This window comes from Haemaphysalis longicornis, unplaced genomic scaffold, assembly GCF_048455015.1.
Source record: "Haemaphysalis longicornis isolate Haplotype H1 unplaced genomic scaffold, Haemaphysalis longicornis Haplotype H1 scaffold_10, whole genome shotgun sequence".
Lineage (NCBI taxonomy): Eukaryota > Metazoa > Arthropoda > Arachnida > Ixodida > Ixodidae > Haemaphysalis > Haemaphysalis longicornis.
This window is the reverse complement of record NW_027526204.1, coordinates 137,647,404-137,662,765: the sequence shown is the minus strand read 5'-3', so window position 1 is coordinate 137,662,765 and position 15,362 is coordinate 137,647,404. Positions and strand designations below refer to the sequence as shown.

General features: G+C 49.2%; 1 protein-coding gene across 1 annotated transcript in view; it reads right to left on the bottom strand.

Annotated features, from left to right (window-relative positions):
• The window catches only part of LOC144160122 (uncharacterized), a 199,293-nt gene extending 189,509 nt beyond the window's left edge, over positions 1-9,784 (bottom strand). Inside the window, exon 1 of the mRNA XM_077691725.1 lies at positions 9,239-9,784. The gene's annotated coding sequence lies outside the window, so the exon portion shown is untranslated. The remainder of the gene's footprint in view (positions 1-9,238) is intronic.
• Positions 9,785-15,362: the final 5,578 nt, after the last annotated feature.

Genomic DNA, 15,362 nt, shown 5'->3' with positions numbered 1-15,362 from the left:
CACCAGTTTAAGCAAATTAGTCGCACCAAAATGCGAATCTCCCAACGGCAATCAATGTGTGTATCCTCTACTGTATACACTACTTCAACATGAACGCCGCCGACACACCATAAGTAGGGATACACGACCCACGACCGAAACAGATTATATTGTACGGCACTGACAGCTGATCTTTCTCTTGGGCCAAGCGTGTATTTTATGTTCAAGACTCCTTCGAGCGTTAGCCTTGTAACTCAGCCTAAGCTGAGCTTTGTTTATGCCAAACTAAAGCATCGGCAGGCGTGCGAGACACCTTAGATAGGCGGACGGCGTCAGCGCGTGAAATCTCGCACGGCCCTGATACCTGCAACACGCCTGCATGATCGCGGAGCCATTTTGCATGCCCACGTTGAATCACGCACAGCGGTTGTCTTCGCGTATTAGAACAGCAACTCTGTTTTCTGTAACTTTTTTTTAAGAAGGGAGAAGGCCGAAGACACCTCAGCAGTAATGAGTTGTGGATGCGAAAGTAACAATGCCTAGTTGAACGCCCCAGAGTGTCCTTTGATTGTGTATGGTGACGCTGTAGCCCACAAGATTTTGGTGAATCTGCCGTGAGCCTTTGATGGCAGTTAACATGGCCGCTTCCCGTTCCACTGAGTGGGTATGGGAGGATTTTGCTTGGTTATGCTGACATCATAGCCAAATGGGAATTGTTGAATCAGCAGTGAGCTTCTGAAGGCATCCATATTCGCCCTGGCTAATCCACCTGAGTGGGTAGTATGTTGTTATGCCATTATTCAGCCTTGTGGTTATCTTAATGCTGAACCTAACAATGGGCCAAGCAATGTAAAACTCATTGTACGTCGAGTTGCGTGTACCAGTTGTCGGCGTTTTGTAACAAAAGCATTTACTGGGTCCACCTTAAGTCAGCTAGATCCACAAAGCTGTTGGGGTATCTCACTATGACGAGTGAATTCCCACATGGTAGTTTAAGGTATCTTGTATCCCCCGATGTCAATGAAGCGCCATATTATTTTGTTTCCTAATCGCTTTGCGTAGTTTGTGGAAAACGCAAATGCTGGATATACACGCTGAACGCACGACTTCTCCAAGATCACAATTTCGTCAAATGATCAATAAACATAAAGATGTCTCCGACCAAAATGATCCACGCCCTGACTGAGATCCCCGTTCATCATTGCTCCCGTATTAAACCAAATGTACGTGATTTGCGGCGGTCGCTTTTCTGATGGAGGCGAAAAGCAAAAACGCCCGTGTGTACGAGATTTCGGCGCACGATAAAGATCCCCAGGTGGTCAAAATTAATCCGGAGCCCTCCACTACGGCGCGCCTCATCGCCTGCGTTGCGTCGGCGCGTTAAACCCCACAATCAATCAATCAAATGTACGTGATTGTTCATTGTGTTTAGTTTTGTGCTCCATCTTGTATTCAACTCACACGTATCTATACATAGTTGTAGATATGTGTTGCAAATATCATTTCATACATTGAATTGTAGTGCAATAAAGACTTTCTGGAAGACAAGAAAAATCTGGTGGTGTCGAGGATGCGTGCTCGGACCTCATTCCAGAGGTGCAAGGTTCGATTCACCTCAAGTCCCGAATTCTCTTATTTCTTCTCAATTTATTTTTTTTACTTTTATCTTTATGCGCCCGCGCCCATTTCAAGATTCGTTTCACTGCTACAGACGGCGGCGACAGATGGTGGCTTTTCTGGTCGTTGGGCCATTTAATGTTATCGCATTAAAAACTTTGCTGATTCCTTAATCTAGTTTGAAGCACTCTCTTGCTGCTACTTGCAAGAAGCGCACGCTGAAGCAGTGGTTCAGCAAAACCGCCGTTTATTCTCTGCTAAAAACAATTGAAGGCGGACGGTTAAGACCGACGCCGGGAACAATCTTCCAGGACTGGGTGATCGTTCAGAAAGTATCGCCGGCGGCGCGTGCACCTCCGGCGCGAGCTCTCAGCAGCGGTCGCCGATGCTTTGGTCAATAGCCGTGGCTGAAGGAAGGTCCCGTTCACAACGGCTGACACGTATGAGGAAGTGCGACGGAATCGGGGCAATAATCGGTGGCTGTCTCTTGGAAAAATAACCCACTCCCCCGAACCAGCATGCACACACGTTATGTAACATAGTCTGGGTCAGTGCGCATCGTTGTGCGCACGGTTGCTTGCGCAACGCCTTCCAGGCGTGTGGGGCACCGAAAGTACGCTGGTCCCTCATTCTCCACACTTGCACGTAAAGAATAGCATGCATTTAAGCTCAGAGCGAGCGGCGTCGATTCGTAGAAATTATAAGTGGTTGTGGGGACATAAACAGGGTGATCAAAGTTCAGTGTATAGGTTTTTTTTTTTAATTAGGCACTTATATCTACGTGAAGACCACCTCTACAGTGAGGTTATGCACGGAGGGGGACCCAGAATGAGGTGGTAATTATTGATCTCGGTGGCCAAATTAATAAATATGTACTGATTAACTTTTTACTTGCTGTGGCCAGCCAGGCATCTTTGCTTTAAAAAGTTAGACGGAATCATGTTTCTACACTGTTTCATTTGGCAGAATTCTTCTAGCCCATCCGTACTCCAACATATCGAACTGCAAAGTTAAATGGCCGTTCGCAAGATTAGGCATCCAAGGCAGCGAGAACCCGCGCAAAGCTCCTCCCTGTTACGTGCCTGCTTTGCACGGTGTTTAGTTTGACAACGAAAGGAAGCCATAGGCAAAAGTGATATCTTGCACCCGTTCAGTGTTGTCTTGCGTAATCGCAACTGCAGTGCTCGGAACCGCGGTTGTTCCGTGATTGCGCCAGCCGAGAGGGAAAGAGGGGCAGTTATCACGTGCTTATGTATCCGCCCCGTTTCCAGACTAAACACCGCACGTCACAAAAGGGAGGAACTTAGCGCCGGTTCTCCTGGCCTTGCATGCTTAATCTTGCGAACGGAAATTAAACTTCGCAGTTCGATATGCTGGAGTACGGACAGGCTAGAATGATTCCGCCAAATAGCGTAGAAACACCATTGCGTATAACTGTTCAATACAAACATATCTGCTTACTGTAGCCACTATAAAGTTCATTATTCAATTTTAATTAATTAGGCCACCGACATAAATATTTACCACCTCATTCTGTGTCCCCTTGGGCGCATAACCTTACTGCAGAGGAGATCTTCACGTACATCTAAGCGCATAAATTTAGAAAACATGTCCACTTAACTTTGATTACCCTGTATATTGTAATGCTCATAAGTGAGCATTACAATTTTTTTGTCTGAGGTGAACGTTTTTTGGTTTTTGTGATGGTGCATATAAAAGGTGCAAGTTTTCCGGACTAAAATTTCAGTTGGAAGTTAGCGCTCGTACCGTCGTCTTACTTGTCTTCGTTTCCCGTTCTTTGCGCTATAGTATTATAATGCTCATAAGTGGTTCCCAAGACAATTCTCTGCCGGGGCGGTATGCTGGATTGTTGCAGGGGTTACAGCGCTATGGAGGTACGTTGAAAAATGTCTGGGCAACCTTCCTTTTTGAGTAGATTGGCAAGTCCAAAGAACTTGACAAGTGATGTATTCACTGGAAGATCACCCTCAAAATCCGATCTGCCCTGACATCAGCAACAAATGACGCGCAGCTGCGCCTCTTAGTGGTGACCATGAGCACTCTCCTTAAAAGGGACGATGACCTCGGTCTTACACTTCACACATCGGCTGCTACCTTTCAGGGTGTCCCAATCCCACGTTTCGCTCGCTAACTGGAGCACCTAGTAAGTTTTACTGGCGCTGTAATCTTAAGGTGTACTGGTGGGCCTTCCACATGACGGATGTCCACCATTTGCGCTGTGTCCCGTGTGCTATGATGAGTATATGCTCACCAAGGTAAGCGAGCATCATGTGACTATTGCCACACAATGAGACCTTCGGAATGCACTGCGTCTTGAGTACAGTCAACAAAACGCTTGTCTATAACGCGCGAACAGCGTGCCCCGGACTGCGCGGGAGACATCTAGTGGTAACGCCTGGTTTGAGACAGGTAGAATGTGAGCATGCGCGACCCACATCAACGCCATGGCTGTTTCCCTTGTCGCTGTGCCCGTAGCCTTGGCTTCCGTACCTTCTTTCACCGTGAGAAGCGCTGCCTGCGCTACCATGCCGGGAAACAATTGTGGAGATTAGCGATTGTAAGTACAGCGTTGGCTGCGTTTATTACGTGCAAGGCTTAATTTTCGCGGTGCCATACGCAATTTAAACAGGAGTTTTTTTTTTTGTATGCGAACAAACGAACAACAATCGCCGAAAACACATCCCTGCCCGTGTTCTAGAGTGACTAGATATCTGTCCGTGATCCCTTGCACAGCGCATTAAGTATTGCGGCGTTAGCCCATCAACAGTGACGTGCAAAGCCGAGCGCAGAAACCGGATAGTGGTGCACGCTTTACTCATTCAGCGTATTGGCAGAACGATGACACAATGAACAGCTGTACGCCAGAGCTAATGCGGATGAAAAACTGGCACAACGCGCGCTAAAGCGGGTAATTTTGTTTCCTTACCCGGCAGCGCAGGCATGCAGCGCTTATTACGGTCAAACAAGGCGTGGAGGCCAAGGCAACGGGCAAAGCGAGAAGTGACACAGCCATCGCGCTGTTACGGGCCGCGTGTGCTCACATTCTACCGGTCTCAAACCAGGCATTCACTCGATGTCTCTCGCGCAATCCGGAGAACGCCGCTCGCGCGTTATACACAAGCCTTTTGCCAACGGTACTCTACAGTTCTGGCGGTCCTGTTTAATGGCAGAGACAAGCCTTGTCCGTCAAACAAACTACACCCAGTTCCACCCAATGTAAAATTTGCTTAAAAAGCGGGGCTGTGGTTCTCTTATGTCAGCTCGAACGTCAACGGCCAGGGTGCTCTCGACAACGGCAGTGCCGTTACCACGCACATTCTACGTTTAGCGCAAATGAATCGGCAGCTAAACGTCAGCGGCAGGATGCTCCCTGCCCTATCGGGAGGAAGAGGAGCCCGCAACCGGTTTCTGCGAGGCCACCTCCGTGACGCGCGACCTACAGCAGACTTACGAAAAGACTCGACCTACACCAGCTCCTCTGTTACACAGCCGTTCCACTGGTTATTCCGGTGGTCGTGCGAGCGCGATCGGGAGCAAACTTCCGGCATCACGCGTCCGACAGCATGTAGAGACAGCTGAACTTAGCGGAAGAGGAAAGTGAAACAAAGAAGGAAGGAAATAACGAGAACAAAGAGACGGACGCGCCTCCGTTGGCACAAGGTGCGCCACTTTGCGCCCGTCCAAAACGCCTCGGCGCCGCCTATCAACAAGGACGAGCCCTCGCCATTCTTGCTGGCTGGGCATTTCTTTCTTCGGGCCCTCTTTCGTTCAGGAGGCTTCAGAATCAATGCACCTGGCCGTTGCTAAGCAACGGTCATCCTCTTTCTTGCTGGCTCGGAATTTCTTTTCTTCAGAAATTATGATCGTGAGGAGGCTTTATTATCACGGCATTTTTAGGGACGACGTATAGTGGTTTTTCACCAAAAGTCATTCGGCTGCCCATATCGGGACTGCACTCGTACGAGGAGCTGACTGGTTTCCCTGTAGGCCAAGCAACTCTGCCTGCAAAACGTTGTTTTCTTGTCAACAGAAAAAAAAAATGAAGGAAGCTCACACTAACGCGTAATACTTGAAGGTAGCGAAGCTGTACGAAACCTATACAACCATCACGACGGTTTAAGTCTACGATTGCAGCCGACTTGCTTCTTATTCGCTGCCGCAACAACTTTTACTACATCTTTGTGGCTATAACGGCGAAGAAAGAAGCAAATCGAAAAAGCAGAAGAAACGAACGCAACGCGCACACTTCAGATAGGAGCACGCAGGTGCAAGGCATACCCTATCACATGTTCTGTGTCGAGGAGGTGGCGTGATTCCTCTCCTCACAGTCACAGCCGAGTGAGTAAGCCGTTTGACGCTCGGGTGCAAAACCACGGTCGTAGCCCAGTGGGTAAAACGATAGACTCCTAATCAGCTGATCTACCAGACACAGGCTCGAATCCGCGGTGCCGGTAATCTCAACGCCGGAATCAAGGATTGCTGAACAGTTGATAACAAAATTGCTTTTTCCCTGTCGTGCGCCAGCCTTCGGTTGTGCTACCATCTAAAACAAGTGTCACGCATGGCAGCACTACTTTGCGGAAACTATAAGAAACAGTTTTCAGTGTTTGCACAGCCGTTGCGAGGTGGCGTTCCTACGCGCCCATGTTATCCATGCTTTATTAGCAAGATAAGCTGCGTGGCCAAGCTCGGGCGGTGACGTAAGGCGGGACGCCCGCTTTCGCTCGCCACGCCACAGATGAGCGACCGAACTACGTAGCCCCACTGTTGTTTCCTTTGGAAAGCTGGCGACCCGACAGGCACTATTACACAGTCGGCGTCGGCCCAAGCGTAGACGATTGGCAGGTAAATAGAAGCGCACCCGTGACGCTGGTTGACGCAGAATGACGGTTTGTGCTACGATGCTCGGCTTGTGTGATAGGCTCTGACGTTCTTGCAAGGGACGTCAGGAAAGTCAGGACTCGTACGTGACACGACAGAGTCATGTCAGGTATCCCCTCTGAACATCGTCCGCTTAAGTGGCGACTTTGAAGCACTGAAGAACCTCGTGAAGTTATTTTTTCTATGAGGCAGAAAATAGCGACTTCAGCTAGCATCACACGACGCTTTTCGTTCGCACGGAAGCATGAGGCGTTGCAGTACGAAATGCGCGGTATCCTACGCGGCACAAAGCGGACAACGCGCCTGCACGGGAGAATTCCCAGATAACAGTGCCATATCTGAGATGGCGCTATCTTTAAGTGTCTATGAAACCCGCGAAGCGAGCAGTTTGGGGTTGCAGTAGAATCATTATTTTGCACTGTGAAACCAAACAGAGGGCCTACCGAAGCGCCGAAGCCCTATTTCAAAATATTTTTATAGACAAGTTAAGGTCAGCGTTTTACCCTGCTGTAATTTAATTTCGCTTTTGTCTTCTACGTTATGGGTCTGCATCTTACCCATGAACCTTAGCCCGGTGACAACCGGAGAACGAGGAGAAGCTTGAACAGCTCTTTGTTCTGTATTAAACGGTAGGTGTACACCCACAGCGATTACTCCAGAAGAAAGACAAATACATAAGCAACACTTTTTACTTGCGTATCATTTGGACGAATGGTGGCCTGAAGGATTACACATCATGTTGTATGATTAAAAGTCTTTTGGCATTTTTCTGCTTAAAATTATAGTTTGGCGTTGCTGAATGCTTTTAATTCCTAAAATTGCTGGTCTTCGCACCCACGTGGCATCGCACAAGTGCTCGGCAGAGAAAAGAAGACTGCGTTCTTTGGTTTGGGTGTGTGCGGTGCCGTTTCATCTCTCTCCCCCACTAGCCCACGCCGATCTTATCGCACCCACCGCACCCATCGCCTTTCCCCCGTCCCTGGGGGAGGAACGAGGGAGGATACACCAATCTCAACCCCTCCACACGAGGGACTGTGGTGCTTCACCCGGTTCCTTGCTACAACACAGATAACAATAGGAAGATCGGACTTGTGGAAAACCTCCGTACGGTGATTTGTCCAAACGAGTGAGCGAGTATTTAAACGAGAGCCCGCGATAACATCATCCCGCTGCTCGTTCATGGAGGAGGCTCACTAGCAGAAACACAAATCCAAATCTTTGATGAGCACTCTAATAATGCGAATTCCAGCGTTAAAATAAAATAAGCGCAGGTAGACTGATAGAAAACAATTAGTTTACAAGAGAAAGGAGGGAGGAATAGAACTAGATTACTCGTAAGCTCGCAATGCCAATATTTAGATAGAAGCCTCGCCTCCACTTCAATGCTGCACATGTGCCTGCAACATGCATGACGCAGCCACACCTCGGCAAAACTGTTCGCCACTCATTTGCACTCACTAACAATTTTTTTTACCTCAAACACTCACTCGCGCTCACGCTCATTAGTCCCCCTCCCCACCAGTGGCATAGCCTGGAATATTTTGTAGCGTGAGCTACACTGGCCGAGGTTGAGCAGTTTCGCGTGGCTCCTGGAGAGCCGTGCTGCGCATGCGGGAGGAGCAGTGACTTCCCATGGCGCACAAAACGTTGCTCTCTTCCCGGCGCCCCTCACACACACCACGCGCCCAGCGTCTTCGCCGACCTCCGTTCCGCACGTGGCGGCCAGGTCCACTGGTTTGATGATCATGCAAGCGGTGGCCGGGTGTGGAACCAATGGCTCGTGCGTCGCTGCAAAACCGGCGTGCGCCTGTGGAACCAGCTTAGCTCTGGGGCGATTGGTGACGCTGCGCCAGAGCCGCTTGATAAATGTACGTGTGTCACATAATGCGTATACCGTGTGTGTGTCATTGAAGCAGCAGCAAGTATGATAATCAAGCTAATCCTAAACAACCAGGAAAGCTAATAACCAGCTGAACCTTAGCTCACGCTACGTATATCCTGGCATGGCCGAGCTAAGCCACTGCTAATTTTTTCGGCGGGTGTTATGCGCCGCCAGTAAAAAAAGGAAAGAGAGCATGCGCCCAAACATACCGTTGCTAATTTCTCTGCTTGAATAAACCGACATTCTACTTATTGCTTTTTTTTTATTTTAGTAACTTTATGCGACATGTAAATGGCATGGGCGAAACAAGACTGAAAGGAGAGAGGTGCAGCGCTCAAGAAATTTTGTGGGGTGTTCTGACACCGAAACGAGCACCCTGGTGACACCCCTGCTCACCCCTCGCACTCTCTTGTACGTATGTACGAGACAGACAGACAGACAGACAGACAGACAGACAGACAGACAGACAGACAGACAGACAGACAGACAGACAGACAGACAGACAGACAGACAGACAGAGAAGCCTGAAACAAAGGCACCCAAAGCGTGTGTGAACATCAGTGACGAAGCGTCTGCGCACCACTTACGAAGCACTTTACCTGGCGCAATGACGTTGCACTCTAAGCCCAACTTCGCCATGTCCTGGCGTCCCTACAATTTGCTGATATACGATATATGATAGGGAATTCACAAACGCAGTCACGAACACCAAGCGCAACAATTCCCACAAACTGCAGCCAGAAAAACCTTGCTATTTCCCTTAGCTGTTTGCTGCACCTACTGTGGCTATTATTAATTTCCAATGATAGGAACATACATCAATTCGAGAAAAAATGACGGTTTACATAGCAAGCTTACCGGCAATCTTGGTTCCACGCTGATCAAATCCTTCGAGCCAGCGAGCTACACACACCTTCCGCAGGAAACTTCTTATTTCATCATCATCATGATTGGTCAGCATTAGTCAGGGCACACGTCCCAGAAACATGTCCTCTAGGTTTCTCCTCACCAACAGTCTCCTCCATCACCACTGTGACTGGCGCAAAAACATAGCTTACGCGCACTGCCACCCCCAGGACGGAAAATCTTTGTTGTGGCAAAGTTTCCCTCCAACGTCGGGTTTGGGAAAGGGGAACCTAATTAGTTATCTTTGGAAGGCTCCAAACGTCAGGAAAGTTCTCTTCACCCAGTTGAGAGGGCAGCGAATACCAACGGAAACTGCGCACCACCACCGACGATTGACAGTCGTCGTTTAGTCGACAAGGAACGGCCTGAACCACGTCTCGGTATCTGCAATACACAGCCGCGCAACTCGCACACCATCGAGGAAGGTACGTCCAACAGGCAGGCAACTACGCAGGCAACTACGCAAAACAGCCCGAAATCCAGACACAGGAACGAGAGTTCTCGGGGCGTCCCAAAGGCGCTGCAGCTAAAGCATCGTCTGCGAGCAAAGGCAATCGGCTGTCTAGACGGACGTGACGAGGCATCTTTGCACTGCGGGCGGCACCGGCGTCGGGCAGAAAACGCAACTTCACCACGTCATGGTATCGCCGGCGTTGCCGCAGGAAGCTCGCGAGCGCGTGCATCTTAAAATCACTGCAAACATTGCAAGTTATTACCGACCCCGGCAACCATCCTCTCGTCGGGACGAAGAACAAATGGGCAGCTCTTGGCTCGCTTTTTGGAAATTCCGAAGCCAGTGATGGAGGACGACGGAACAAAAAAACAAACAGAATAAACGGCATCGATGCGTGCCGATGAAAGCCGTCGTACCCTATGGCTGCCGATAGAGCGGAAGTGCTAAACAACTTCTGTGGCTGACGAATAACTGTAATTTAACCGTATTAATAAGGTTTAGTGGTTAGTCTCAGTGGCCAGGGCGTTATGCTGCAGATACCAAGGACGCCGATTTGATCCCGGCCGCTGCGGCCGTTTTCTGATGGCGGCAAAAAGCGGGAACGCCGATGCGTCTAGATTCGGTGAAATGTTGCTTTGGTGAAAAACATATCCTGCTGAACTTTCCTGCTAACGGACCACAACAAGAAGAAATACACACAAACGACCTATGTACAGCTTCGCTCTAAAAAGGGAACTTCACTGCACCGATTTTTCAAAGACGAAGTTGGGATAACCAATCGTTGAATAAAGCAAAACATTCAATTATAACACAATACAATATATGCGGAACATGCGAATTAGAATAACACGTTTTTATTGGTTTACTTTTACACAGACTTTCGGTGAACCTACCGGCACACTGACAAGGACGTTTCACCGCAGGGCGACTTCGGTACAAAAAGAGATACTGGCGTGCCAGTTATTGACTGAAAAAGCAACAAAAAGAACGGTTGAAATTAATTACAGAATTGTGGATGTTCCTGTTACTGCTTTAATGCGTTGCATTCTTTGCCGAGTGCCCCCTCAGCCAGTAAGTATTGTGTAACGGCTGCATTTCCACAAATGCAGATTTAGCGGACGGCGGTAACACCTTTAATCGTTATAATAGCGCAAATGAAATTTTTCAAAATTATCATAGGACAGAATTTTGAAAAACTAAGAAATAGCAAGAATATAAAAGAAATAACGAAAATGGCAAACGATTTGACGCCTTTGATTTACACAAAAATGCATATTTGGAGGAAGTAATTGCTATAATAGTGTAAATGGAGATAATCAGTCGGACAGAATTTTGAAAAACCAAAATATTTGGCTATAAATAACGCACACGCTAGACAAGTGGCATAAGAATGCTACGTATTAGCAGACGATTCTCTGATTTTTTTTATTATACATAACCATAAACGGACTCAATTTCTTGGGAACGATTTCTCCCATTTTAATGATTTATTTTATCAATATCTCTAAGAACCATTTTTCTGCATATTGTGGATGTTCCTATTATGGCTATTTTCCGGATAATTATTCTTGCGCGTAGTTTTTAAAACAATTTCTTCGGTAAATCTTTATTAAGGATCCTTTGTCGATCCTTCTTATTTTATTTACATTTCTCCCAGGTTCGCACTGAACGTTCTTTTAGACATTTTGCTGAGTTCTTTTCTTCACAAATATAAGGAACGTGAGCTTCAGAAATATCAATGAGCCGTGGTCAGTGTCAGCCGGAACCACCTTCTAGTGGCCAGTACCCCTTATGCGTGGTGAGTGGCACCCACACTTGTGAGTGGTTATCGGGGCTCACCACTCGCGAGTTGTGAGTGCACTTCACTCCCACTCGTCAGTGGTGAGTGGTGAGTGACGCTTACACTCATGAATGGTGAGAGGACTCACTGCGACTGGCGCTCACAACCCGCCGCGGTGGCTCAGTGGCTAAGGCGTTGCGCTGCTGAGCACGAGGTCGCGGGTTCGATTCCCGGCCGCGGCGGCCGCTTTTCTGATGGAGGCGAAAAGCCAAAAACGCCCGTGTGTACGAGATTTCGGCGCACGATAAAGATCCCCAGGTGGTCAAAATTAATCCGGAGCCCTCCACTACGGCGCGCCTCATCGCCTGCGTTGCGTCGGCGCGTTAAACCCTACAATCAATCATCAAATCAATCTGGCGCTCACACTCCCTCGCACTCGTCAGCCCAAAAAGATGGTGAGGTGCGGCTCACTCACCACTCACTCGCGAGTGAGCCTGCAGCTCTATAGACGCAGCAGTGCAAACGTGCGCGCTGCGTTAGAGAAGGCAGGCAAAACAAAACAATTTGTCTTTTGAGATATTGTCAATCTGTTAGCCCTCGAAAATAAACAGAAAAGGTGACCTGACATATGCTCACGACGTGTCACAATACGGCAACGAGATAATTGGCTGCCTCGACAGGCCGTTTCTTTACCAGTTCTTTTTTTATTTCTTCTCTGTTCATCGCACGTTTGAAGTACACAAACAGTTTGACGACGCGTTCGTTGTCACGTCGGCCCCAAATCGAAGGGCTGGCTCCTGCTTGCAGAAAGCTATGGGCAGCACGAGGGACTGCTTCCGTTTGTCCCGACACAGTTACGCCCCCTCACGACGGTGGCTGATTGCCGGAATCGTTCTATCACCCGTGAATTAAGCACTGAGTGCCTTCAGCTCGCACGTGGGCCGGTACAAAACACTTGCTTTGCGTCTCGGGGTTCAGGGAAGTAGCTTATTGAGTGCGCCAGGCCCACGTGTAAATCGCCGCTCGTTGCTTCCTACCAGCCGTGCGGGAGGCGGAGAAACTTCCTTGCCCCAGCCTCGCCCTCCCACCTTTGTGTTATATTTGTGTGACTGCGCAAGTTGGGAATGACGGCTGCCGCACGCGTACTCCGTAGTGGAATTCGTTCAGTTGTTCTCGGCTCCGGCTGTCTGGAAGGGACGCGAAAAGATGTACAGTCGGTTAAGAAAGGCAATAGTGCGCCCCTCCGCCGAAACGACGAAAGCGCGACGTCAACGCCGGTGACCTTTGAAAAAAAAAGATTTGCGTTTAACGCCGCGTGTGACCATCTGATTTGACTTTCTCACCGATATGTGGCTACACAATTTCCAATAGCAACAACCTTAAGTGACCTAGTTTTCTTTTTGCGTCTGCTTTTATTTTGCGCTTCCCAAAATACCCGCCGTAAGCAGCTGTTTGCGTCGTGTGGAGGAATAGACGTTTGCGCGAGTAAGGCGTAGGCCAACTTTGGTAGCTGTTCTCAACTCGTAAGCCAGAGTAGAATTATAAATGATACACACGTGGTAAACGCTTCTTACAGTTACGCTTTCTTACGGAACATGCTGACCCCACCCCCCTTTCTTTCTTGTCTGAGAAAACAGTTGAGCGTGAAGGTCTCCCATGAACGTTAGCGTGAGAGGGAGGGAACGGACAAGAAATATAGCGACACGCGAGTACTTGCCGCAAACCGTGTTACTCTAACACAGGCCGTCATCTTTTTGAATCGTCGTGCCATTGGCATCTTTCTAATAAAGTACCGTTTTTCCCGACCCTTTACCTTTGGCAGTAGATTTAACACTCATGGATCCCGACATATGTACCTCCGTTTTCTCTGTAGTAAGGATAGGGGTCAGAATAATATTGAGATCAATCTTCAAAACAACTACGGATATACTATTTACGGGGTTGTTACCTCGATCAAACGGGTCAGTATCAACTGCCCTATTGGCTTCGATGATATACGCGAACACGTTTTTCTCTTGTTGGGCCGCGGCTGGCTTATGCTGCAATACTGTCGGCTTCTTTCTTCCGGACTATTATCAAGGACTTAGTAAAAACACTCTTGTACCAACAGCCTGTACACGTAACCATTTAGCCACCCGTTATTTTCTTCTTTAATGTACGTACAATTAGGCTGCACATACATCCAGTTTTAGAGGGTTTTTTTATTTTAGTTACAATACTGCCACTCTAGTTCGAGAGCATACCGGTAGGTGTACATAATTGGCATGCAAGAACATACGAATAGTCTTTTTGTTTTTGTTTTTTGTTTTTGTTTTTTAAATGAGCCAAATCCGCCTAAAGCAAATTTGAGAAAAAAGCGGAAGTTCGTCACCGGACCTAAATGCAACGCTGTCAAAGCTATTATGTGCCACGTTTCACATGTCAGCTAGGGGAAATTTATGGCCGCAAGTAATTAAAAATTTTGCGGTGAATTTGCGCAATATTGGGATCATAAGTTCGGATTTGGCTCGTATTGAATTGAAGAAGGAATGAAGAAAACTTTATTAAGAAAGGATGGCCCGAAGCCGCAGGGGAAGGGGGAGGGTAGGAAGGACGCTAGCAATGTCCAGCCATCGAGGCCGCACAGACGATGCTCCAGAGTGCTGCCAAGGGGTCCTTGCCGCGCCAAGAGGGCCGAATCCACTCTTCGTATGAGTGAACCCACGCCGGGCGGTGTTGGGCGCGAAGTACGGCAAGGCCCTGGCAAGACCAGACGAGGTGCGGAAGGTCAGTTTTGGATGTGCCATGGCATGCGTGGGCGTCCAAGAGAGAAGAGGAGGAACTGGGGGCAGATCCGGTCTGTTGAAGTCCGGTCTGTTGCACAGAAGGGACGTTTCCCGCCGATTTTGACATCGGAGAACCTGCCGGCGGTATGCTGTTGCCTTGCTGGTATTCGCTGCCCGGGGGCTCAAAGTGAATGTGCCGCCCCGCCACCGTGCGACGATGTCGGCGGTTATGGCGAAGCCGGAACGGGCCCGGTTGAGAAAAATCTGGACGCCGCGAGATAAGCCAGGACGTAGAGGATGCGGATTCTGGGGTACTGATGACTGGAGGTGAAGGCGCCGGGCATATCGGTGACGCTACCGCTCCTCGTCAGGATCGAAGTGGGCTCCACTGGCAATGGTCTCCCCGGGCTGACGGCGGTACGACGAAGATGCCTCGCTCGCCAGCCTGTGGGCGCTTTATTTACCGAGATGCCCTCCATGGCCAGGGTTCTACCATACGGTTACGGGCGTGTGGAAGGTGTTGTGCAGGGAGCTGCATGATCGTTTAATGCAGTGTGCTAGAGAGTGTTCCTGTGGAATTCCTATAAGGGAGCGTAAGGCCTCGGCACAGTCCGTGAAAATGTGCACACGGTGGTACGCGCGCTGATTGCATGCCTGCCGAACGGAACGTGCTAGGCGTAGGCCTTGTTGAATAGCGCGCAGCTCAAGGTTGGTGGTGTCAGGAATGGAGTCGATGGTGTAGGCTGTAACGCTGCGTTCATTGCTGTCTGCCGCTACAGCTGCAAGTGCCACAGCGGCCGTGCGAGGTTGCCAGGAGGCGTCCACGTGCACACGTAATGTCCGCGGATCCGCAGCGTCGGTGGCTGCGGTGGTCTGCACCAGTGTGGCACATTGCGCCGCATAAGTGGCCCGAGCAGTTTTCCGGGGTGCTGGTCGCCGCTCTGTAATCAGCCCGTCCTCCCATGGGCTAACGTGCGGAGGGATGGGCGGCTCATCTAGTAGTCGCTCACCGTAGTGACGTAGCAGCCGGCGTCCCTGCAGTGTCAAGTGGGGACGGTCGTTGGCGCCTGCTATGCG